Source organism: Sapajus apella, unplaced genomic scaffold, assembly GCF_009761245.1.
Source record: "Sapajus apella isolate SASKATOON/1434 unplaced genomic scaffold, GSC_monkey_1.0 scaffold91, whole genome shotgun sequence".
Taxonomy (NCBI): domain Eukaryota; kingdom Metazoa; phylum Chordata; class Mammalia; order Primates; family Cebidae; genus Sapajus; species Sapajus apella.
Window position 1 is genome coordinate 1,378,554 of NW_022437031.1, and position 27,496 is coordinate 1,406,049.

At 39.0% G+C, this 27,496-nt stretch overlaps 1 protein-coding gene and 1 long non-coding RNA gene across 2 annotated transcripts in view; both read right to left on the reverse strand.

The window, feature by feature from the left end:
* LOC116535008 overlaps positions 1-27,496 on the reverse strand; it is a 103,401-nt gene that overhangs the window by 48,954 nt on the left and 26,951 nt on the right. The window lies entirely within an intron of this gene.
* On the reverse strand, positions 685-25,602 carry LOC116535014. Its single transcript, XR_004262000.1, has 3 exons — positions 25,462-25,602; positions 6,353-6,364; positions 685-696 (listed from the first exon to the last, which is right to left on the reverse strand). It is a non-coding gene; the product is annotated as an uncharacterized LOC116535014 (long non-coding RNA).

The following is a 27,496-nucleotide window of genomic DNA, read 5'->3' on the forward strand; positions in this document are numbered from 1 at the left end:
TGGTATATTTGAGAGATGACAGCAGTTTGTAACAAACAGATTGATTGTAGAGGTGGTAAGAAGTGGTCACATTACGGACATATTTTTACTTCTCTTTGTGGCCTCCATAGAGAAATGATAATAATATCTATTTCTCAGGGTCACACACACATGTCATAGAGTATTGAGCCTAGCCTGAAACACAGGGATTAAATAATGTCAGTTACTTACATCCACCCTCACTTTCCTCAATCACTCTTAATTAATCTAACAGGTGACAGTTTGTTCAAAATAATAATAGCAGGTATGTGTTCAGGAACTGGAGCTTATAGATAAATAAAATGAATGACATCAGTGTTATAAGGGACTGAAGGGAGGAATTAGAAATAATCTGTATCTTTACTACATGGGAAGTGATACATATTGGAAAGAGGACTTGGAATACTTTTTTTTTTCCTTTTTTACTTTAGGATGTACAATTTATTGACTCCTGTTGTGCTATCAAATACTACATTTTATTCATTTTTAACTATTTTTGAACACATTGACCATCCCTACTTTCCCCTTGTTCCCACACTGCCCTTCCAAGCCTCTGTTAAGAATCTTCCTACTCTCAATCTCCTTGAGTTCAATTGTTTTAATTTTTAGATTCCACAAATAATTGAGAATATGTGATGTTTGTCTTTTGTGCCTGGCATATGTCACTTAACATAATGACTTTCAATTCTATCCATATTGTTGCAAATGACAGGATCTCATTCTGTTGTATATAAGTGTCACACTTTCTTTATCCATTCATCTGTTGATGGTCACTGGCTGCTTCCAAACTTTGGCTAATGTGAACACTGCTGCAATTCACAAGGGAGTACACATGTCTTCAACATACTGATTTTTCTTTATTTTGGGTATATACTCAGCAGTGGGCTTGCTGAATCCTATGATATCTCTACTTTTAGTTTTTTGAAGAACCTTCATACTGTTCTCCACAGTGGTTACACTAATTTACATTCCCACCAAGACTGTAAGAGGGATCTCTTTTCTTTTTTTTTTTTTATTATACTTTAAGTTCTGGGTACACATGCAGATCGTGTGGGTTTGTTACATAAATATACAGGTTCCATAGTGGTTTGCTGCATCCATCCCCCCGTCATCTACATTAGGGACTTCTCCTAATGTTATCCCTCCTGTTGCTGCATCCATCCCCCCATCAACTATATCAGGTATTTTTCCTAATGTTATCCCTCCTGAATCCTCCCAACCCTTGCTAAGCCTCCCCTAGCCCCCACCCCTGGCAGGCCCCAGTGTGTGATGTTCCCCTCCCGGTGTCCATGTATTCTCATTGTTCGACATCCATATATGAGTGAGAACATGTGGTGTTTGGTTTTCCATTCTTCTGTCACTTTGCTGAGAATGATGGTTTCCAGCTTCATCCATGTCCCTGCAAAGGACATGAACTCATCCTCTTTTTTATGGCTGCATAGTATTCCATGGTGTATATGTGCCACATTTCCTTTAACCACTCTATCATTGATGGGCATTTGGGTTGGTTCCAAGTCTTTGCTATTGTAAATAGTGCCACAATAAACATATGTGCACATGTGTCTTTATAATTGAATGTGTTATAATCCTTTTGGTATATACCCAGTATTGGGATTGCTGGGTCAAATGGAATTTCTATTTCTAGATCCTTGAGGAATCGCCACACTGTCTTCCACAATGGTTTAACTAATTTACACTCCTACCAACAGTGTAACATCATTTCTATTTGTCCACATCCTCTCTGGCATCTATTGTCTCCATATTTGTTGATGATCACCATTCTAACTGGTGTGAGATGGTATCTCAATGTGGCTTTGATTTGCATTTCTCTAATGACCAGTGATGATGAGTTTTTTTTCATGTTTGTTGGCTGCATAAATGTCTTCTTTTGAGAAGTGTCTGTTCATATCCTTCACCCACTTTTTGATGGAGTTGCTTGCTTTTTTCTTGTAAATTCTTAAAATTTCTGGTAGATTCTGGTTATTAGCCCTTTGCGTGATGGGTAGATTGCAAAATTTTTTTCCCATTCTGTTGGTTGCCAATTCACTCTGATAATTGTTTCTTTTGCTGTGCAGAAGCTCTTAAGTTTAATTAGATCCCATTTGTCTATTTTGACTTTTGTTGCCATTGCTTTTGGTGTTTTAGTCATGAAGTCCTTGCCTATGTCTATGTCCTGAATGGTATCGCCTATGTTTTCTTCTAGGGTTTTTATGGTGTGAGGTCTTATGCTTAAATCTTTAATCTATCTGGAGTTAAATTTTGTATAAGGTTTCAGCTTTTTTCTGCATATGGCCAGCCAGTTTTTTCCAACACCATTTATTAAATAGGAAATCCTTTCCCCATTGCTTGTTTTTGTCACATTTGTCAAAGATCATGTTGTGGACTGACCGACAACCACTTTTAAAGAGTTTAAGAAGAAGTATAATTTGTATACCTAAAGTGTGGAGAAAATGCAGTCATACAAAATGTGCAAATAAAACCAGAGTGAAAGACAAAAACACAAATAACAAGATCAATAAAGAGAAAACAGTAGCAAAAATGATAAGTATATATCCACCTATATTAATAATCACTTAAAATGTCAATGATCTAAATATACCAGTTGTAATACAGAGACTATCAGAGTGGATTTAAAACATAAGATTCAATTATATGTTGTCAAACCCACAAAATGACAAAAATAAAGGTATGAAGAAAGATATACTATGCTAACACTCATAAAAGAAAGTTGGAGTAGTTATATTAAGTTCAGACAAAGGAGGCTTGATAGTAAAGAAAATTATCAGGGTAAGAGGAGCATTATATAATGATAAACAGGTTGATTTTTCAAGAAGACATAACAATTATGCTTAGCAAGTGAGCATCAAAATATGTAAAGCAAAAACTGACAGAACTTTAAGGAGAAATAGATGAATCCACTATTATTATTGCAGATTTCAACACCCGTCTATCAGTAGTTGACAGATCCAGCAAAGAGAAAATCTGCAAGGACACAGTTGAACTGAAGAGCATCATCAATCAACTGGATCTTAGTGACATTGATAGAGCATTCAACCAGCAACAAAACCATCCACATTCTTTTCAAACACACATGAAACAATCACCAAGGCAGACCACATTCTAGGATAAAATGCACATTAAAAATTAGACAGAAGAAAAAAAAAACTAAGATTTGATCAATAATTTCAGTAAAGTTTCAGGGCACTAAATTAATGTACACAAATCAGTAGCATTTCTATACAACAACAATGATGTAGCTAAGAACAAAATCAAGAAGGCAATTCCATTTATAACAGCTACAAAATGATAAAACATCTAGAAAAAAATATATTTATGTGGCTCCACTGAGATGGCCAAATAAGAACAGCTCCAGAGTGCAGTTTCCAGTGAAAGCGGTGCAGCGGGAGAGTGATCGCTGCATTTCCAACAGAGGTACCAGGTGCATCCCAATGGGACTGGTTGGACAGTGGGTGTAGCCCAAAGAGGGTGAGCCAAGGCAGGGTGGGGCACTGCCTCACCCAAGAAGTGCAGCAACTGGACGAACCCTCCTCCTACCCAATGGAGGCTATCATGGGCTTTTCCAGCCACTCCAGCACTCCGGTACAGATACTGCACCTCTTCCACAGTGTTTACAGCCCACAGACCAGGAGATTCCCACTGGCAGACAAGCACCGTGGGGTTCCATCACAAAAACCTGCAAAAATCTGGGCAGTCATTTTAACTGGTGCTTGGAACACCTGCGAGACAAAGCTACACATTTCCCTGAAAAACAGGAGGCTGAAGGCAGGGAGGCAGTGATCCGGTTTGACGAGTCCCACCCCCACAAAGACAAGCAATCTGAAATGTGGTGGCTTGAGAGTTTCACAGCCAGCTCAGCAGTTTGAACTCAACCTGGGACTGTGGAGCTCTGTGGGGAAAAGGGCATCCACTGTTACTGAGGCAGTCTGCCATTACCAAGGTGCTCCAGCATTACTGAGGCAATCCAACATTACTGAGGCAGTCCACCATTACTGAGGCCGTCTGCCATTACCAAGGCAGTTCTAACCTTACCTGTGTAAAAAAACTGCAAGGACATTTACACAGCACTAGACAAAGCCTGCAGCAGCAGCTCAGCAATGCCTCTGCAGGCAGACTCTGACTAGACTCCCTCCTTGCTGGGTAGGGCATCTATGAAAAAAGGCACTGGCACATCAGGGACTTGTAAATAAATCCCCACCTTCCCAGGACAGAGCACCTGGGAAAAGAGGTGGTTGTTAGTTCCACTGCAGCAGATTTAAATGTCTCTGCCTAGCAGCTCAGAATGGAACAACAGAGCTCCCAGCACAGCACTTGAGCTCTGACAAAGGACAGACATCCTCCTCAAGTGGCTTCCTGACCCCCATATATCCAAAGAGGCACCTCATAAAGGAGAGCTCTGGCTGAAATCTGGCAGGTACTCTTCTGGCACAAAGATACCAAAAGAAGGAACAGACAGCAACCCATACTGTTCTTCAGCCCCCGCCAGTGATTCCAAGGCAAGCAGGGTCTGGAGTGGACCTCCAGCAGTTCTGCAGCAGAGATCCCTGACTGTTAGAAAAAAAAAAATACCCAAAAAACAAAACAAAACAAAAAAATAGCTTCCACATCAAGAGAAAGGATGTCCACTCAGGGACCTCATCTGAAAGTCACCAGCTTCAAGACCAAAGATAGATAAATCCATGAAGAGGGAAATAAACCAATGAAGAAAGGATGAAATCACCAAAAACCAGAATACCTCTCCCCCTCCAAGGGATCACAACTCCTCACCAGCAAGGAAACAAAACTGGATTGAGAATGACTTTGATGAATTGACAGAAGCAGGCTTCAGAAGGTGGGTAATAACAAACTTCTTTAAGCTAAAGGAGCATGTTCTAACCCAATACAAAGAAACTAAAAACCTTAAAAAAATGTTAGAGGAAATGCTAACTAGAATAACCAGCTTACAGAAGAACATAAAGGACTTAATGGAGCTGAAAAATACAGCACAAGATCTTCGAGAAGCATACACAAATTTCAATAGCCGAATCAATCAAGGACAAGAAAGGATATCAGAGATTGAAGACCAACAAAATTATATAAAATAGAAGGCAAGATTAGAGAAAAAAGAGTAAAAAGAAATATAGGATTATGTGAAAAGACCTAATCTATGTTTGATCAGTGTACCTGAATATGACAGGGAAAGTAAATCCAAGCTGGAAAACACTCTTCAGGATCTTATCCAGGATAATGTCCCACCCTGGCAAGGCAGGCCAACATTCAAATTCAGGAAATACAGAGAAAACCACAAATATATTCCTCAAGAAAAGCAACCCCAAGGGACACAATTGTCAGATTCACTAGGGTTGAAATGAAGGAAAAATGCTACGGGCAGCCAGAGAGAAAGGTCAGGTTACCCACAAAGGGAAGCCCATCAGACTCACAGCAGATATCTCAGCAGAAACCCTACAGAAAAGAAGAGAGTGGGGGCCAATATTCAACATTCTAAAAGAAAAGAACTTTCAACCCCGTATTTCATATCCAGCCAAACTAAGCCTCACAAATGAAGGAGAAATAAAATACTTTACAAACAAGCAATTGCTGAGAGATTTCATCACCACCAGGCCTGCCTTGCAAGAGCTCCTGAAGGAAGCACTAAACATGAAAAAGAACAACCAGCCACTGCCAAAATGTACCAAATGGTAAAGACCAAAGATGCAATGAGGAAACTGTGTCAACTAACGGGCAAAACAACTAGCTATTATCAAAATGGCAGGATCAAATTCACACATAACAATATTAACCTTAAATGTAAATGGGCTAAATGCCCCAATCAAAAGACACAGGGAGCCATATTGGATAAAAAGCCAAGATCCATTGATGTGCTGTATTCAGGAAACCCATCTTATGTGCAATGATCCACATAGACTCAAAATAAAAGGATGGAGAAAGATTTACCAAGCAAATAGAGAGAGAGAGAAAAAAAAAGCCGGGGTTGCAATCCTAGTTTCTGATAAAATGAACTTTAAACCAACAAAGATCAAGAGAGACAAAGAAGGGCATTACATAATGGTAAAAGGATCAAGGCATCAAAAAGACTTAACTATCCTAAATATATATGCACCCAATACAGGAGCACCCAGATACATAAAGGAAGTTCTTAACAACCTACAAAGAGACTTAGACACCTGCACAATAACAGTGGGAGACTTTAACACTACACTGTCAATATTAGAAGATCAACGAGGCACAAAGTTGACAAGGAAATCCAGAACTTGAACTCAGATCTGAACCAAGTGGACCTAATAGACATCTACAGAACTCTCCACCCCAAATCCACAGAATATACATCCTTCTCAGCACCACATCCCACTTACTCTAAAACTGACCACATAAATGAAACGTGACCGTTCCTCAGCAAATGCAAAAGAACAAAAGTCATAACAATCAGTCTGTCAGACAACAGTGATATCAAATTAGAACTCAGGATTAAGAAACTCACTCAAAACTTCACAACTATGTGGAAACTGAGCAACATGCTCCTGAATGATTACTGAATAAATAATGAAATGAAGGCAGAAATAAAAATGTTGTTGGAAACCAATGAGAATGAAGACACAACATACCAGAATCTCTGGGAAATGGTTAAAGCAGTGTCTACAAGGAAATTTATAGCACTAAATGCACATACAAGAAAGAAGGAAATATCTAAAATTGACACCCGATTGTCAAAATTAAAAGAGCTAGAGGAGCAAGATCAAACAAATTCAAAGGCTAGGAGAAGACAAAAAAATAAGGTCAGAGCAGAACTCAAAAAGATAAAGACACAAAAAACTCTTCCAAAAATCAATAAATCTATCAGCTACTTTTTTGAAAAGATCAACAAAATTGACCATTAGCCAGACTAACAAAAAAGAAAAGAGAGAAGAATTGAATACATGCAATAAAAAATGATAAAGGGGATATCAACACTGATTCCACAGAAATACAAACTACTATCAGAGATTACTACAAACAACTCTTTACACATAAACCAGTAAATCCAGAAGAAATGGATAAATTCCTGTACACTTACAATCTCCCAAGACTAAACCAGAAAGAAGTTGAATCCCTGACTAGACCAACAACAAGATCTGAAGTAGAGGCAGTAGTAGCCTACCAACTAAAAAAATTCCAGGTCCAGAAAGGTTCATAGCTGAATTCTACCAAATGTACAAAGAGGAGCTGGTACCATTCCTTCTGCAATTCTACCAAACAATACAAAAAGAGGGAGTCTCTCTAACTCATTTTATGAGACCAACATTATCATGATACAAAAACCTGGCAGAGACACAACCCAAAAAGAAAATTCTGGCCAATATCCATGAGGAACATCAATGCAAAAATCTTCAATAAAATACTGGGAAACTGAATGCAACAGCACATCGAAAAGCTTAGCCATCTCAATCAAGTAGGTTTCAACCCGGGGATGCAAGGCTGGTTCAACATATTCAAATCTATAAATGTAATCCATCACATAAACAGAATCTAAGAGAAAAACAACGTGATTATATCAATAGATGCAGAGAAGGCCTTTGACAAAATTCAACAGCCCTTTAAGCTACAAACTCTCAATAAACTAGGTATCAATGGAATATAACTCAAAATAATGAAAGCTATTTATGACAAATCCACAGCCAATATCTTATTAAATGGGCAAAAACTGGAGGCATTCTTTTTGAAAACTGGCAATAGACAAGGGTAACCTCTTTCACAATTCCTATTCAATGTAGTATTGGAAGTTCTAGCCAGAGCATCAGGCAAGAAAAAGATATAAAGGGTATTCAATTAGGAAAGGAAGAAGTCAAATTGTCTCTATTTTCAGATGACACGGCTGTATATTTAGAAGACCCCATTGTCTCAACCCAAAATCTTAAGATGATTAGCAACTTCAGCAAAATCTCAGGATACAAAATTAATGTGCAAAAATTACAAGCATTCCTATACACCAGTAACAGACAAACAGTCAAATCATGAGCAAAATCCCATTCACAATTGCTACAGAGAGAATAAAATACCTAGGAATACAACAAAGGACATGAAGGACCTCTTCAAGAGAACTACAAACCACTACTCAAGGAAATAAAGGAGGACACAAACAAATGAAACACCATTCCATGCTCATGGTTAGGAAGAACCAATATCGTGAAAATGGCCATATTGCTCAAAGTAACTTATGGATTTAATGCTATCCCCATCAAACTGCTATTGACCTTCTCCGCAGAACTGGAAAAAAACATGTTAAACTTCATATAAAACCAAAAAGGAGGCCATAGAGTCAAGCAATCCTGAGCAAAAAGAACAAAGCTGGAGGCATCACACTACCTGACTTCAAACTATATTACAAGGCTACCGTAATCAAAACCACATGGTACTGGTACCAAAATAGAGATGTAGACCAATGGAAAAAACAGAGGCCTCAGAACTAATGCCACACATCTACAACCATCTGATCTTTGACGAAGCTGGCAAAACAAGCAATGGGGAAAGGATTCCCTATTTAATAAATGGTGTTGGGAAAATTGGCTAGCCATATGCAGAAAGCTGAAACTGGACCCCTTCCTTAGACCTTATACAAAAATTAACTTCAGATGGATTAAAGATTTAAACACCATAAAAACCTAAAAGAAAACCTAGGCAATAACACTCAGGACATAGGCATCGGCAAGGACTAGATGACTAAAACACCAAAAACAATGGCAACAAAAGCCAAAATAGACAAATGGGATCTAATTAAACTTAAGAGCTTCTGCACAGCAAAAGAAACAATTATCAGAGTGAACTGGCAACCAACAGAATGGGAAAAATTTTTGCAATCTACCCATCTGGCAAAGGGCTATTAACCAGTATCTACAAAGAATTGAAATAAACTTACAAGAAACAAACAACCCCATCAAAAAGTGGGAAAAGAATATGAACAGACACTTTTCAAAAGAAGACATTTATGCAGCCAACAAACATGAAAAAATGCTCATCATAATTGGTCATTAGAGAAATGCAAATCAAAGCCACATTGAGATACCATCTCATGCCAGCTAGAATGGTGATAATTTAAAAATCTGGAGACAACAGATGCTGGAGAGGATGTGAAGAAATAGGAATGCTGTTACACTTTTGATGGGAGTGTAAATTAGTTCAACCATTGTGGAAGACAGTGTGGTGAGTCCTCAAGGATCTATAAATAGAAATACCATTTAACCCAGCAATCCCATTTTTGAGTATACACCAAAGGATTATAAAACATTCAATTATGAAGACATATGCACACATATGTTCATTGTGGCACTGTTTACAATAGCAAGGACTTGGAACTAACCTAAATGCCTATCAAAGATAGGCTGGATAAAGAGAGTGTGACACATACATACCATGGAATACTATGCAGCCATAAAAAAGGACGAGTTCATGTCCTTTGCAGGGACATGGATGACATTGAAAATCATCATTCTTAGTAAAGTGACAGAAGAACAGAAAACCAAACACCACGTTTTCACTCATAAGTGGATGTTGAACAATGAGAACACATGGACACAGGGAGGGGAACATCACACACTGGGGCCTGTCAGAGGTGGGGGGGATAGAGGAGGAATAGCAGGGTGGAGGGAGGGATTCAGGAGGGATAACATTAGGAGAAATACCCAACGTAGATGACATGGGGATGGGTGCACCAAACCACCATGGCACGTGTATATCTATGTAACGAACCTGCACAATCTGCACATGTACCACAGGACTTAAAGTATAATAAAAAACAAAAAATAAAAAAAAAGTGGGTAAAAGATATGAATAGACATTTCTTAAAAGAAGATATGCAATGACATAGGTATCCATCGACAGATGAATGCATTAAAAAATGTGGTAAATATACACAATAGAGTATTATTCAGTCATAACAAAGAATGAGATGCTGTCATTTGCAACAACATGGATAGAACTGGAGATCATTATGTTAAGTGAAATAAGCCAGGCATAAAAAGCCAAAATTTGAATGTTGTCATTCATTTGTGGGAGCTAAAAATTAAACCAACTGAACAAATGGAGTTAGAGATTATAATGATTATCAGAAACTGGGAAGAATTTTGGGTGGTGGGAGGTGCAGATGAGAAGGGTTAATGGGTACAAAAAATATGTTAGAAAGAATAAATAAAATATAGTATTTGATAGTAAAACAGGGTGACCATAGTTAATAATTTAATTGTACAGTTTAAGATAACTAAAAAAGGATAATTGGATGATTTGTAACACAAACGATGAATATATTGTATGTTGGATACACCACTTACCTTGATGTGATTATTACACATTGTATGCCTTCATCAAAGTATCTCATATACCCTGTAAGTATATACACTTACTATGTACTTAGAGAAAACAATTTTTTTAAATTAGACATGCAAATAGCCAACAGTCATATAAAAAATACTCAACATCACTAGTCATCAGAAAAATCCAAATTAAAACCACAAGGAGATAGCATGTTACACCAGTTAGAATGACTATTAATAAAAAGACAAAAAATAACAGATGTTAGCGAGGATGCAGAGAAAAGGAAAGGCTTATACATTTTTCTTGGGAATGTGAATTATTACAACCTCTATGGAAAACAGTATGGAGATGTTGCAAAGAAAAAGAACTATCAGGATCCAATAATCTCATTACTGGGTAATTACCAAAAGAAAAAAAAATATCAAAAAGATATTTGCATCCATATGTTTTTCACATCATTATTCATGATAGAGAAGATATGGAATCAATCTAACTGTCCATTAACAGATTCCTAGTTAAAAAAAACATTGTGGCATATATACACAATGGAATAATAGCCGCAAAAGAATGTAATCATGTCTTTTACAGCAACATGAAGCTGGAGGCCATTATATTCAGGGAAACAATTCAGACATAGAAAATCAAATACCACATGTTTTCACTTATAAATGGGAGTTAAATAATATATGCATATAAACTTAGATGGGATGGTTGACAATGAAGATGCAAAAAGGTGAAGGACTGGGAGGGGTGGATGATCAGAAAATTATTTAATGGATACAATGTACATTATTCAGATGATGGTTTCTCTAAAAGCCCTGACTTCACAAATACGCAATTTATGCATGTAACAACATTACACTAGTATCTCATAAATTTATACAAATAAAACTAATTGAAATACAGATCAATGTATGCATTTAGACCACAGCTGAATTAAACTAGAAATTAATAACAGAAACATAGATAGAGAAATCTCAAAATATAACAATATTAAACAACAAATTTCTAAATAATACATGGACATGGGCTGAAGAAGAAGTCTCAAAAAAATTAAAAATAATTCAACCTAAATGAAAATGAAGATACAACTGTCCAAAATTTGCAAGGTGAAGTTAAAGCAACACCTAGAGGGAAATTTACAGCAATGAATGTATATACTAGAAAAGAAAGATGCAATTAGAATGGCGATCATTAAAAAATCTAGAGACAACAGATGCTGGAAAGGATGTGGAGAAATAGGAACACTTTTACACTGTTGGTGGGAGTGTAAACTAGTTAAACCATTGTGGAAGACAGTGTGGTGATTCCTCAAGGACCTAGAAATAGAAATTCCATTTGACCCAGCAATCCTGGGTATATATCCAAAGGATTATAAATCATTCTACTATAAGGACACGTGCACACAAATGTTCATTGCAGCACTGTTTACAATAGCAAAGACCTAGAACCAACCCAAATGCCCATCAATCATAGACTGGACAGGGAAAATGTGGCACATATACACCATGGAATATTACGCAGCCATACAAAAGGATGAGTTTGTGTCCTTTGTAGGGACATGGATGAACCTGGAAACCATCATTCTCAGCAAACTGACAGAAGAGCAGAAGATCAAACACCACATGTTCTCACTCATAGGCGGGTGTTGAACAATGAGAACACATGGGCACAGGGAGGGGAGCACTACACACTGGGGTCTGTTGGGGGGAAATAGGGGAGGGATGGCTTGGGGTGGAGAGTTGGGGAGAGATAGCAAGGGGAGAGATGTCAGATGTAGGTGATGGGGAGAAAGGCAGCAAATCACACTGCCATGTGTGTACCTATGCAACAATCTTGCATGTTCTTCACAGGTACAGCAAAACATAAAATGCAATAAAATAAAATAAAAAAAAGAAAGATGAAAATCAATTATCTATGCTTCCCACCTTAGCAAAAAGAAGAGCTTAGAAAAATAAGAGCTAAATAAGTCCAAAAAAGTATAAAAAAATAAAAATAAAAATTACAGCTAAAATTAGAAAAATTGAAATAGGAAATTAATAGAAAAAATAAAATCAAAAGCTAGTTATTTGAAAAATATCAGTAAAATCAGTAAGTCTCCAATCAGTCTAGAAAAGACAAATCACTAATACAAAAAAATGATAGAGGAGATATAACTACAATTTCTATAGACATTAAAGGTTATTAACAAAAAACCCTATGCCCACAAATTTGAAAAGTCAGATAAAATTAACCAATTTATTGCAATGTACGATTCATCAAAACTCACACAGGAGAAAGAACTAATTTCAGTAGGCCTGTATCTACTAAAAATTAAATCAATAATTAGTTACTTTCAAAAACAAAAACAAAACTCCAGGCCCAGATGGGTTCACTGGTAATTTTGTGGAGAAGGGTTGGGACAGGGTCTTATTATTTTGCCCAGTTTGTCATCAAATTCTTGGGCTCCTGCCTCAGCCTCCTGAGTATGTGGAACTACAGGCATGTGCTACCTCACCCATCAATTCGCTGGCAAATTTGACCAAATATTCAATGAAGAAATTATACCAGTTATCTACAATTTCTTCCAAAAAAGTAGAAGCAGATGGAATACTTCATAACTCACTCTATAAGGCCAATATTACCCTACTGACCAAACCAGAAAAATACGTTATAAGACAGAAAAACAAGAGTCCAATATCTCTCATAAACATAGGTGTAAAAAACCTAAAAAAAATGTGCAAATTGAATCAAACAATTTATAAAAAGAATTATATATCTCAACCAAGTGAAATGTTTTCCAAGTATGCAAACTGGTTCAACATTCAAAAATCAATTAATATAGTCTAGTATATCAAAAGGCAAAATAAGATAAAAGCAGATGTAGAAAATGTTTTTGACAAACTCCAACTCCTGTCTGTAATAAAAACTCTCAGCAAAATATAAATGGGGGAACTTTCTTGGCTGGGAATAGAACATGTACAAAAAACCTATAGCCAACATCCAGGATTTTACTTAACGGTGAGGATCTAAATGGCTTCCCAATAGGATAAGGAACAGTGAAGCAAAATGGCAGAATAGAAGGCTCCACCAATTGCAGCCCCCACCCCCTCAAGGACACCAATTTAACAACTACCTATACAGAAAAATAAATAAATAAATAAAAATAACCTTCATAATAACCAAAAATTAGGTGCAGTTGCATGTTTGCAGAGAGCATCCCTGGGCTCTGGGGGAGGGAGAGCACAGTGTAAGGGATTCAACTCAGAGCTGTTCTGCCAGACCAAAGTCTGCAGATGCCAAGCCCATGGAGGGAACATTTAAACCAGCCCTAGCCAGAGAAGAATCATCAATCTTAGTGGTCAGAACTTGAGTTCCTGTAGACCTTGCCACCGCAGGCTAAAGTGCTTTGTGATCTAAATAAACTTGAAAGGCAATCTAGGCCATAAAGACTGCAACTCATATGAGAGTTATTGTGCTGAACTAGGCTAAGATACAGTTTACTGGGGCGACATGTGACATACTGAGACATCAGCTGGGGTTGTTGAGGGAGTGCTGACATCATCCCTCCCCTAACCCCAGGCTACAAAGATCCCAGCTCCAAAAAAGACCCCTGCCTTCCACTTAAGGAGAGGGAAAAGTGGGGAAGACATATTGTCTTTCTACACGACAATTCTAGACATACCCTGGCCAAGAAGAAAACCTGCTGCCTTGAAGAGAAGGACCCTGTCCTGGCAGGATTCATCACTTCCTAACTAAAGAACCCTTGAGCCCTGAATAACCAGAAGCAATACCCAGATACTACGTTGAGGGCATTGGTGAGCCTCTAAGAAATGCTGACCTCAGGTGAAACTCGGCAAATTATCAGCTGTGGTGGCTACGGGGAGACACTTCTTCTGCTTAAGAAAAGTAGAGGGAAAAGTAAAGGGAACTTTATCTTGTACCATAGGTACCATCACGGTCAAAGGTGGATAGAGCACCAAGCAGACTCTTGGGGTTCCTGATTCCATGGACTTGATACATGGACAGCATCTCTGGATCTGCCTTAGGCCAGCAGAGATCCCAGTGCCCTGAAGCTCGAGTCCCAGGCCAGGCAGTATTCACCACAAACTGACTTACGAGCCCTTGAAACTTAAGAAAACATGAGCAGTAGTCTGACAGTACTCCCCTTGGCCTGTGATGGTGGTGGCTACAGGGTGAGACTCCTCTGCCTCTGAAAAGGGGAAAAATGAGTGAGAAGAACTGTCTTGTGGTTTAAGTGCCAGCTCAGCTACAGTATGGTAGAACACCAGATAGATATCTAAAATATTTGACCCCAGTTCCTGACTCCTGGATAGCACCTCTGAACCATCCCAAAGCCTGGGGGATCTTTTCACCCTGAAATAAAGGATACAGTCAACGATGGCTTTGCCACATACTAATTGTATGGCCCCAGGGCCTTGAGTGAACATAGGCAGTATAACTAGGAAGTAGTTACAGCAGGTCTTGGGAAAGAACTACTGCTGTGCTGGCTTCAGGTCTGATCCAGCACAATCATAGTGGTGGTGGCCACAGGAATACTTGTGCCACTCCACCCCCAGGTTTAGGTGGCTCAGAACACAGAGAGAAACTTTGTATTAGTCCGTTCTCATACTACTATAAAAAACTACCTTTGACTGGGTAATTTATGAAGAAAAGAGGTTTATTTGACTTATAGTTCTGCAGGCTTAACAGAAAGCATGACTGGGAGGCCTCAGGAAACCTACATTTATGGCAGAAGGGAAAGGGGAAGCAAGCATGTCTTACCATAGTGAAACAGGAGAGAAAGCAAGTGAAGGAAGAAGTGCCACACACTTTCAAACAACCGGATCTCCTAATAACACACTCACTATTATAAGAACAGCAAGGGGAACATCCACTCCCATGATTCAATCACCTCCCACTAGGTCCCTCCACCGAAACATCCAGGGTTACAATCCAAGATGATATTTGGGTGGGTCACAGAGCCAGACCATATTGTTCTTCCCCTGGCTTCTCCCAAATCTCATGTCCTTCTCACATTTCAAAGCAATCATGCCTTCCCAACAGTCCCTTAAAGTCTAACTCATTTCAGCATTAACTCAAAAGTCCAAGTCCAGAGTATCATCTGAAACAAGGCTAGTTCCTTCCACCTGTGACCCTGTAAAATCAAACACAAGTTAGTTACTCCCAAAATACAGTGTGAGTACACACATTGGGTAAATGCTCCCATTTTAAATGAAAAAAAAAAAAAAAAAAAAAAGGTAAAACAAAGGGGCTTCAGGTCCCATGCAAGTTTGAAACCCAGCAAGGCAGCCATGAAGTCATTAAACCTTAAGCCTCCAAAATAATCTCCTTTGACTCTTATGTCTCACATCTAGGGCAGGCTGATGCAAAGGGTGGGCTATCAAGGCCTTGGGCAGCTCTGCCATTGTGGCTTTGCAGGGTAGAGTCCCACCTTCCTGCTGGCTTCTTTCAAGGGCTGGCACTGAGTGCCTGTGGTTTTCCAGGTGCATGGTGCATGCTGTTGATGGAGCTACCATTCTGAGGTCTGGAGGACAGTGGTCCTCTTCTCACAGCTCCACTAGGAAATGCTCCAGTGGGAACTCTATGTGGGGGCTCCAACCTCAAGTTTCCCCTCTGCACTGCCTGATATGGTTTGGCTCTGTTCCCACCCAAATCACATCTTGAATTGTAGCTAGCATAATTCCCACATGTTGTGGGAGGGACCTGGAGGGGGATAATTGAATCATGGGGGCAGTCTTTCCCATACTGTTCTTGTGGTAATGAATAAATCTCATGAGATCTGATGATTTTATGAAGTGTTTTCCTTTTCACTTGATTCTTATTTTATTTCTTGCCTGCCACCATGTAAAATGTACCTGTCACCTTCCACCATGATTGAGAGGCATCTCCAGCCATGTGGAACTGTGAGTCCATTAAACCTTTTATTCTTTATAAATTCTCAGTCTCAGGTATATCTTTATGAGCAGCATGAAAATGGACTAATACACTGCCCTAGTAGAGGTTCTCCATGAGGGCTCCATCCCAGAAGCAGACTTCTGCATGGACATCCAGGCATTTCCATCCATATTCTGAAATCTACGCAGAGGCTCCCAAAGCTCAACTTCTGACTTCTGAGCATCTTTAGGTCTAACACCAAGTGGAAGTCACCAAGATTTGCTGCTTGCACCTGTGAAGCAATGGCCTGATGTTTACCTTTGCCACTTTTAGCCATGCTGGAGCTGGAGTGACTGGGATGCAGGGTGCCATGTCCTGAGGCTACACAGAGCAACAGGGCCCAGTGCTTGGCCCACAAAACAATCTTTCCCTTTGAAACCTCCTAGGCCTCTGGGCCAGTGCTAAGCAGCAAAGCATTCAACATACAACTTGGGTACTCTTAAAAGCATTCAGTTAACTCATTCACAAAGATAGGATTTAAAATTGAAACTTATATTTAGGGACACAGAGCCAAACCATATCAGACTCTGTTTGGGAGAAAGTAAGGGAAGAGAAAAAGAGTCTCTGCCTGGTAATCCAGAGAATTCTTCTGGATCTGGTCCGAGATCTTTAAGGCAATATCTCTATGAGTCAATAAGAACCATAGTGTTACTTGGTTTGGGTGGCTCCTAAAGCAGATACAGCTTAGATCACAACACCCATGTCCTTTTGATTATCTAGAAAGCCTTCTCAAGAAAGACAGTTACAAACAAGCCCACTCAGGCTGGGCACGGTGGCTCATGCCTGTAATCCCAGCACTTTGGGAGGCCAAGATAGGTGAATCATGAGGTCAGGAGCTCTAGACCAGCCTGGCCCACATGGTGAAATCCCATCTCTACTAAAAATACAACAATTAGCTGGGCGTGGTGGTGCACGCCTGTAATCCCAGGTACTCAGGAGTCTGAGGCAGGAGAATTGCTTGAACCTGAGAGAGGTTGCATTGAGCCAAAATTGTGCCACTACACTCCAGCCTGGGCTACAGAGTAAGATTCTGTCTCAAGAAGAAGAAAAGAAGCCCACTCACTGAGGACTACAATAAATGCCTAACTCTTTGATGCCCAGACACCAAACAACACCTGCTAGCACCAATACCATCCAGGAAAAACATGACCTTACTAAATGAACTAAATAAGCCACCAGGAAGCAATCTTGAAGAAACAGAGATATGTGACTTTTGAGACAAAGAATTCAAAATAACTGCATTGAGGAAACACAAAGAAATTCACAAAAACACACAGAAGGAATTCAGAATTCTATCAGATAAATTTAACAAATAAATTGAAATAATTAGAAAGACTCAAGCAAAAATTCTAGAGCTGAGAAATGCAAGTGGCATAGTGAATAATGCATCAGAGTCTTTTAATAGCAGAATTAATCAAGCAGAAAAATTAGTGAGCTGGAAGACAGGCTATTTGAAAATACAATCATAAGTGACAAAACAAGAAAGAATAAAAAACAATGAAGCAAATCAACAGGATCTAGAAAAAAACCTTAAAAGAGCAAATCTAAGAGTTATTAGCCTTAAAGAGAAGTTAGATAAAAATACAGAGGTAGAAAATTTCTTCACAGGAATAATAACAAGAACTTTCCAAATTTAGAGAAAGATATCCATATTCAAGTACAAGAAGACTATAGATCACCGAGCAGATTGAACCCAAAGAAGACTATGACAAGGCATTTAATAATCAATTTCCCAAAGATAAAAATATTTAAAAAAGGATCTTAAAAGCAGCAAGAGAAAAGAAATAAATAACATACAAAGGAACTCCAATACATATGGCAGCAGACTTTCCAGTGGAAACCTTACAGACAAGGAGAGTGTCATGGCATCTTTAAGGTACTTAAGGAAAAAATATTTTACTCTAGAATAGGACATCTAGTAAAAATATCCTTCAAACATGAAGGAGAAAGAAAGGCTTTTCCATGAGAAACAAAAAATGAGGTATTTCATTAACACCAAACCTGTCCTGAAAGAAATGCTAAAGGGATTATTTCAATCACAAAAAAGGACATTAATGAGCAATAAGTAATCAACTGAATGTAAAAACTTCACTAGGAAAAGTAAATACATCGAAAACACAGAATATTCTAACAGTGTAGTGGTGGTGTGTAAACCTCTTTTATCCTAAATAGAAAGGCTAAATTATGAATCAGTTAAAAATAATATTATAAAAACTTTTCCAGTCATAGACAGTACAATAAAATATAAATAGAAAAAACAAAAGGTTAAAAACTGGAGTGATTAAGTTACAGTGTGGAGTTTTTATTAGTTATCTTTTTGCTTGTTTGTTTATGCACAGCATTTAGTTGTTATCAGGTTAGAATAATGGGTTATAAGATAGAATTTGCAATTCGTATAGTAACCCCAAACCAAAAAAGATACAACGGATACAAAAAATAATAATAATAAAAAGCAAGAAACTAACCCATATCACCACCAAAATTCACCATCACTAAAGGAAGGCAGGAATAAAAGAGAAGAAAGAGAAAAACCTCAAAACAATCAAAAAACAAATAATAAAATGGCTGGAGTAAGTTATTTCTTACCAATAAGAATATTGAATTTAAATGGACTAAACACTCCATTCAAGAAATATAGAGTGGCTGAATGTATGGAAAAAAAAAAAAAAACAAAACCCAAGAATCTGTTGCCTATAAGAAACACACTTCACCCTTAAAGACACTCATAGACTGAAAAGAAAGGGATGAAAAAAGATATTCCATGCCAATTGAAACCAAACAGGAGCAGGAGTAAACTACACTTATATATATATTTAAAAAGTAGATTTCAAAACAAAAACTGTGAGACAAAGAAGGTCACTATATAATGATAAAGGGGATCAATTTAGCAAGACAAAATAACAATTTTAAATATATATGCACCCAACACCGGATCACCCACATATATAATGCAAATATTATTAGAGCTAACAAAAAAGATAGACCTCAATACACTAACAGTTGGAGACTTCAACACACCAGTGTCAGCATTGGACAAATCCTCCAGAAAGAAAATCAATGAAAATACATTATGGCCAGGTGCAGTGGCTTCCAGCACGTTGGGAGGCTGAGGTGGGTGGATCACCTGAGGTCAGGAGTTTCAGACCAGTCTGTCTGAAATGGTGAAACATCATCTCTATTAAAAATATAAAAAAAAATTAGCCTGGCATGATGGCATGCAACTGTAATCCCAGATACTCAGAAGGCTGTGGCAGGAGAATTGTTTGAACCTGCAGGCAATGGATGCAGTGAGCCAAGATCATACCACTGTACTCCAGCCTGGGCAACATAGTGAGACTCTGTCTTAAAGAAAAACAAAACAAAACAGCAAAAACCCATCAGACCTAATCTACACTGAAGATCAAAGGAATGTAATAGACATTTAGAGAACATTTGATCAAATGACTGTAAAAACACATTCTTCTTTTCAACACATGTTTCACTCTTGAGGATAAACCATATATTAGGTCAGAAACAAGACTTAAAATGCTCAAAAAATTGAAATAACATCAACCATCTTCTGTGAACACATTGGAATAAAACTAGAAATCAATAACAAGAATAATTTTGGCAAATTTACAAACATATGGAAATTAAACAATTTGATTCTAAATGACCAGTGGATCAATGAAGAAATTTTTTTAAAATTGAAAAATTTCTTAAAACAAATGATAATGAAAGCACAAAATGCAAAACCAATGGGATACTGTAAATCAGTGCTAAGAGGGAAGTTTATAGCTACAAGTGCCTACATCAAAAAAAGAAGCAGAAAATCAAACACTGCATGTTCTCACTCATAGGCGGGTGTTGAACAATGAGAACACAGGGACACAGAGAGGGGAGCACTGCACACTGGGATCTGTTGGGGGAAAATAGGGGAGAGACAGTAGGAGGTGGGGAGTTGGAGAGAGATAGCATGGGGAGAAATGCCAGATATAGGTGAAGGGGAGGAAGGCAGCAAATCACACTGCCATGTGTGTACCTATGCAATTATCTTGCATGTTCTTCAAATGTACCCCAAAACCTAAAATGCAACAAAAAAAAGAAAAAAAAGAAGAAATACCTCGAATAAACAATCTAACGATCCATCTTGAAGAACTAGAAAAGCAAGAACAACCAAATTCAAAATTAGCAGGAGAAAAGCAACAATAAAGATCAGAGCAGAAATAAATACAATTAAAATGAAGAAAACAATACAAAACCTGAATGAAACAAAAAGTTTTTTTAAGTTAAACAAATTGACAAAAGTTTAGCCAGATTAGCTCAGAAAAAAATAGATAAGATCAAAATAAATCAGAAATATAAAAGGAGACAGTTCAATTAATACTGCAGAAATTCAAAGGATCATTAGTGTCTACTATGAGCAAGAGTATGCTGAAAAACTGGAAAATATAGAAGAAAATGACTAATTTATGAACACATAAAACCTACCAAAATTGAACCCCCCAGGAAGAAATCCAAAACTTGAATAGATCATGTATTTGTCCATTCTCTAATTACTATAAAGAAATACCTGACACTTGGTAATTTATTAAGAAAAAAAGGATTAACTGGCTCATGGTCCTGCAGGCTGTACAAGAAGCATGATTCTGGCATCCACACAGCTTCTGAGGAAGTCTCAGGTAACTTACAATCATGGCAGAAGGCAGAGGGAAAATGAGGCATCTTACATGGTGGGAGCAGGAGCAAGAGAATGAGGTGGGAGATGCTATGTACTTTAAAACAACCAGATATCATGAGAACTCACTATTATAAGAACAAGAGGGGTAGTATTAAATTATTCATGAGAAATTGCCTTCACAATCTAATAACCTCCTACAGGCCCCTTCTCCAACATTGGGGATTACAACTTGACATGAGACTTGTGTGGAACACAGATAAAAAACACACCAGACCAATAAAAATTAGCAAGATTGAAGCTGTAATAACAAGTCTCTCAGTATAGAAAAGCCAAGGACCTGATGGCTTCACTGCTGAATTCTAGCAAACATATAAAGACAAACTAATACCAATCATACTAAAACAATCCCAAAGTATAGAGGGGGAGGACATACTTTCAAACTCATTCTAAAAGGCCAGTATTGCTCTAATACTAAATCAGAAACAAAGACACATCAAAATAAGAAAACTATAGGCCAATATCTCTGATGACTATTGATGCAAAAATCCTCAAAACTCTTACACCTGTAATCCCAGCACTTTGGGAGGCTGAGGTGGGTGGATCACCTGAGGTCAGGAGTTTGAGACCAGCCTGGCCAACATGGTGAAACCTTGTCTCTTCTAAAAATACAAAACTTAGCTGAGTGTGGTGGCACACTCCTGTGGTCTCAGCTCTTAGGGAGGCTGAGGCAGGAGAATTGCTGAAACTCAAGAGGTAGAGGGTGCAGTGAGCCAAGTTTGTACCACTGCAATCCAGTTTAGGCAGCAGAGCAAGACTCCATCTCAAAAAAAAAAAAAATCTCAAAAAATACTAGCCAACAGAATTCAACAATACATTAGAAAGATCATTCATCATGGCCAATTGAAATTTATTCATGGGATGCAAAAATGTTTCAACATATGCAAATTAATTTGATATATCATATAAACAGAGTGAAGGACAAAAGCCATATGATCATTTCAGATGATGCTGACATAGCGTTTGATGTAATACATTATCGCTTTATGTAAAAAAAAAACCTTCAGAAAACTGAGTATAGTAAGAACATACCTCAATATAATAAAAGCAATATATGACAGACCCACAGCTAGCATCATACTGAATAGAGAAAAACTGAAAGTCTTTCCTCTGAGATGTAGAAAATGACAAAAATGCCCACTTTCCCTGCTGTTATTCAACATAGTACTGGAAGTCTTAGGAAGACCAAACAGGCAAGAGAAAGAAATAGAGGTCACCCACATTGGAAAGGAAGAAGTTAAATTATCCTTGTTTCCATATAATATCGTCTTACATTTGGAAAAATCTAGACTACACAAAGAACTATTAGAACTGATAAATTAACTAAAGTTGCAGGAAACAAAATCAATATACAAAAATCAGTAGCAATTCTATATGCCAATAGTTAAGAAAAGAAGTTTAAACAAGTAATCCCATTTACGATGGCCATAAATAAAATTAAATACCTAGCACTTAACCAAGGAAGTGAAAGATCTCTATAATGAAAACAATAAAACATTGAAGAAAGAAATTGAAGAGAACACCAAGAAAAGAAAAAAAAGAAAGATATTTCACAAACACTCTATGGGGCTACTGCACATTGGGCCTCATTCCTGGCCCTGAAAGATTCCAGAGTAATGCGTAAGTTGGACTGGCAAGGAGAAACCTACTGTTGCCACAGGCCTCTGTAATCCCAGCAGGAGGATACCCCTCAGTTACCACGGAATACTAAGGTTGGCAGAGAGAGCTGTGTAGAGAAGTGGTAGAGGCAGCATGTCATCTGAAGGGATGCCTAGAAAGTTTGGTGTGGGAGCATGCATAGCATAGAATGGCCAGGGGAGCTTATCTACAGAGACTCAACTTGCTCCCATAGGAGATTTTAGCCCTATGGGAACTATTGGACCTGAATTTTGCAGGGTGTTCTTGCTCAACAAATGGGGCCACCTGAGCACTTCTTGGTCTGCTGGCCTCTCCTGGGGCCCCGGACTGGATACAGATGCTTTGAGGGCATTTTTAGGTGCCCTGGAGACCACAGCATAGCTTTTGCCCTGGTGGACTATGTCTGACCAGTGCAGAACTCCAGTGGAGCAAATGCTACTGCAGCACATCAACTCACCAAATAACCCTCTCCCTCATGACATTGCAGTTTCCTCCAGGCCTACAACAACCCCTGACATCACTTTGCCAATGCCTGTGTGTGTGGATGGGTTTTGCCTTCCTTGTCCCACCAGAATGCCAGGTGTGTCCACTCATCCTTGACAATGCTACAGGAAGAGTGTACTCCACCCTCCACCCCCATTGCTGGACCACCAGCACATTCAGAGAGCTCATGGTCATGGAACCAGCCAGCCTCGCCCCCACCAGCACCCTGCCCTTACATCAACACTGCCACCAGAGTGAAACTAGGCACAGAGAACAGTAAACCCTGCCTCCCTGCACCACCCACCCACCCAACAACCCCTGCCTGTGGGGTTGCACAGAAAATGCACAAAAACCAGCACCAGCCAGTGTCCTGCCTCCATGCTAACATGACCACTCGAGTGACTGTGTACAGTCACCCGTAAAGGCCCCCATGCCCAAGGGGGACAAGATGGCTGAATAGAGACAACTCCAATGTGCAACACCCAGCGAAAGAGATGCAAAAAGTGAGAGATCTGCTAGCTCCAACCACAGTACCAGGTTCATTTCAACGGGACTGGACAGACAGTGAGCATAGACCAGGCAGGGCAGACCAAGGTGGGGAGGCATGCTGCTTCACCCAGAAAGTGCATCTGACTAGAGAATTGGGGGCTACCCCACAGCACCCCAGTCCAGATACAGTGCTTCCCCCAAAGCCTCAGCAATCCACAGAACAGGGGATCTTCGCTGGTCAAGTGCCAGGAATTGCAAGAACAGAGTTGAATAATAATCTGAGCCAGTGCCACAGACTGTCAGCACAGATCTAAGCAAATGCATAAGCCAGCCAGGAGAGCCTGCAGACCAAGATACCACCCCCTTCCTGCCCAGAAAGAGAGAGAGCTGAAAGAAGGGAGACAGACGGTGTGGCTGGGTAGGTTCATCCCCCACAAACCCCAACAGGCTGAAGCCCTGACACTTGAGGGTTTCACAGCCAGTGCTTCAGTCCGAGCTGAACCCTGAATGACCCAGCTCTGTGGTGGAAATGGCACCCACCATTAAAGAGGCAGACCTAATCCCCATGCATAAACAAAAAACACAGGAAGCCTATGCAGCAACCAGACTGAGTCACTGACAACCCAGCAGCACCTTGAGGTCAGCGGAAGGAGGCTCGCCCCCCATTAAAGAAGCAAGCCTAATCTCCCCGTGTAAACAAAAAGACACAGGAAGCCTCTGTAGCAACTGGGTGGAGTCCCTGGCAACCCAGAAGCACCTCCACAGGCAGACAAGTGACCTCATCAAGCAGCTCCCCGAGATCAAAGCTAGATAAATCCACAAAGATGGGAAGGAACCAGCGCACGAAGGATGAAACTATCAAAGACGAGAATGCCTCTTCTCCTTCAAGGGATCACAATTCCTTACCAGCAAAAAAAAACAAAACACGATGGAGAATGAGTTTGATGAATTGACAGAAACAGGCTTCAGAAGGTGGATAATAACAAATTTCTCTGAGCTAAAGGAACATGTACTAACCCATTGCAAGGAAACTAAAAACCTTGAAAACAGGTTAGACAAAATGCTAACTAGAATAACCAGTGTAGAGAACAACATGAATCACTTGATGGTGCTGAAAAACACAGCAAGAGAACTACATGAAGCCAACACAAGTTTCAATAGCTGAATCAATCAAGCAGAAGAAAGGGTATCAGAGATTGAAGATCAACTCAATGAAATAAAATGAGAAGGAAAGACTACAGAAAAAAGACTGAAAAGAAATGAAGAAAGCCTCCAAGAAATATGGGATGAAGTGAAAAGACCTAATCTATCTTTGATTGGTGTACCTGGATGTAACAGGGAGAATGAATCCAAGATGGAAAACACTCTACAGGATATTATCCAGGAGAACTTCCCCAGCCTAGCAAGGCATGCCAAAATTCAAATCTAAGAAATATAGAGAACTCCACAAAGATATTCCTCAAGAAGAGCAACCCCAAGGCACCTAATCGTCAGAATTACCAGGGTTGAAGTGAAGAAAAAATACTAAGGGCAGTCAGAGAGAAAGGTCGGGTCACCTACAAAGGGAAGCCAACAGACTCACAGCAGATCTCTTGGCAGAAACGCTACAAGCCAGAAGAGAGTGGGGGCCAATATTCAAAATCCTAAAAGAAAATAACTTTCAACTCAGAATCTCATATCAAGCCAAACTAAGCTTCATAAGTGAAGAAGAAATATAATCCTTTACAAACAAGCAATTGCTGAGAGAATTTGTCACCACCAGGCCTGCCTTATAAGAGCTCCTGAAGGAAGCACTAAACATGGAAAGGAACAACCAGTACCAGCCACTGCAAAAATGCACCAAATGGTAAAGACCAATGATGCAATGAAAAAACAGAGACAACTAACGGGCAAAAAAGCAAGCCTGTAACAAAATGGCAGGATCAAATTCACACATAACAATATTAACGTTCAATGTAAGTCGTCTAAATGCCCCAATCAAAAGACATAGACTGGCAAGCTGGATAAAAAGTCAAGACCCATTGGTGTGCCATATTCAGGAAACCCATCTCATGTGCGAAGACACACATAGACACAAAATATAGGGATGGAAGAAGATTTACCAAGAAAATGGAGAACCAAAAAAGAGCAGGGGCTGCAATCTTAGTTTCTGATAAAATGGACTTCAAACCAACAAAGATCAAAAGAGACAAGAAAGGGCATTAGGATGGCAAAAGAATCAATCCAACAAGAAGAGCTAACTCCTAAATATATACACACACAATACAGGAACACCGAGATACATAAAGCAAGTTATTAACGTCCTAAAAGGAGATTTAGACCCCCACATGACAATAGTGGGAGACTTCAATGCTCCACTATCTACTTTAGACAGATCAAAGACACAGAAAATTAACAAGGACATCCAGGACTTGAACACAGATCTGGACCAAGTGGACCTAATAGACATATACAGAATGCTCCACCCCAAAGCCAATGAATATACATTCTTTTCAGCACCACATTGCACTTACTCTAAATCACTCCTCTGCAAATGCAAAAGAATGGAAAGCATAACGAACAGTCTATCAGATCACAGCACAATCAAATTAGAATTCAGGATTAAGAAACTCACTCAAAACCATACAACTACATGGAAACTGAACAACTTACTTCTGAGTGTTGACTGGATAAACAATGAAATGAAGGCAGAAATAAAGATGCTCTTCTAAACCAATAAGAAAGAAGACACAACGTACCAGAATCTCTGGGACACATTTAAAGCACTGTCTACAGGGAAACTACTAGTAATAGATGCCCACACAAGAGGCAAGGAAAGATCTAAAATTGACACCCTATCATCAAAGTTGAAAGAACTGGAGGAGCAAGATCAAAAACACTCAAAAGTAGCAGAAGATAAGAAATAATGAAGATCAGAGTGGAGCTGAAGCAGATAGAAACACAAAAAAACCTTCAAAAAATAAGTACAACCAGGAGCTGGTTCCTTCAAAAATTATCAAAATAGACAGACTGCTAGCCAGACTAATAAAAAAAAGAGAGAAAAATCGAATAGATACTATACAAAATGATAAAGGATACGTCACCACCAAAGCCACAGAAATACAAACCACCCTCAGAGATTACTACAAACAACTCTATGCATATAACCCAGCAAGTCCAGAAGAAATGGATAAATTCCTGGACACTTACACCCTCCCAAGACTAAACCAGGAAGAAGTTGAATCCCTGAATAGACCAGTAAAAAGATCTGAAGTTGAGGCAGCAATTAATTGCCTACCAGACAAAAAACGTCCAGGCCCAGATGGCTTTACAGCCAAAGTCTACCAGACATACAAAGAGGAGCTGGTACCATTCCTACTGAAACTATTCCAAAACAATACAAAAAGAGGATATCCTCCCCAACTCATTTTATGAGACCAAAATCATCCTGATACCCAAACCAGGCAGAGGCTCAACAAAAAAGAAAACTTCAGGCCAATATCCATCATAAGCATCAATGCAAAAATCTTCAATAAACAGAACCAAAAACAAAAACCACATGATCATCTCAATAGATGCAGAGAAGGCCTTCAACAAAATTCAACAGCCCTTTATGCTAAAAACCCTCAATAAGCTAGGTATTCATGGAATGTATCTCAAAATAATAAAAACCATTTATGACAAACCCACAGCCAATATCATACTGAATGAGCAAAAACTGGAAGCATTCTCTTTGAAAACTGGCATTAGACAAGGATACCTTCTCTCACCATTCCTATTCAACATAGCACTGGAAGTTCTAGCCAGAGCAATCAGTCCAGAAAAAGAAACAAAGGGTATACAAATAGCAAAAGAGAAAGTCAAATTGTCTTTATTTTCAGACGACATGATTGCATATGTAGAATACCCCATCGTCTCAGCCCAAAATCTCCTTAG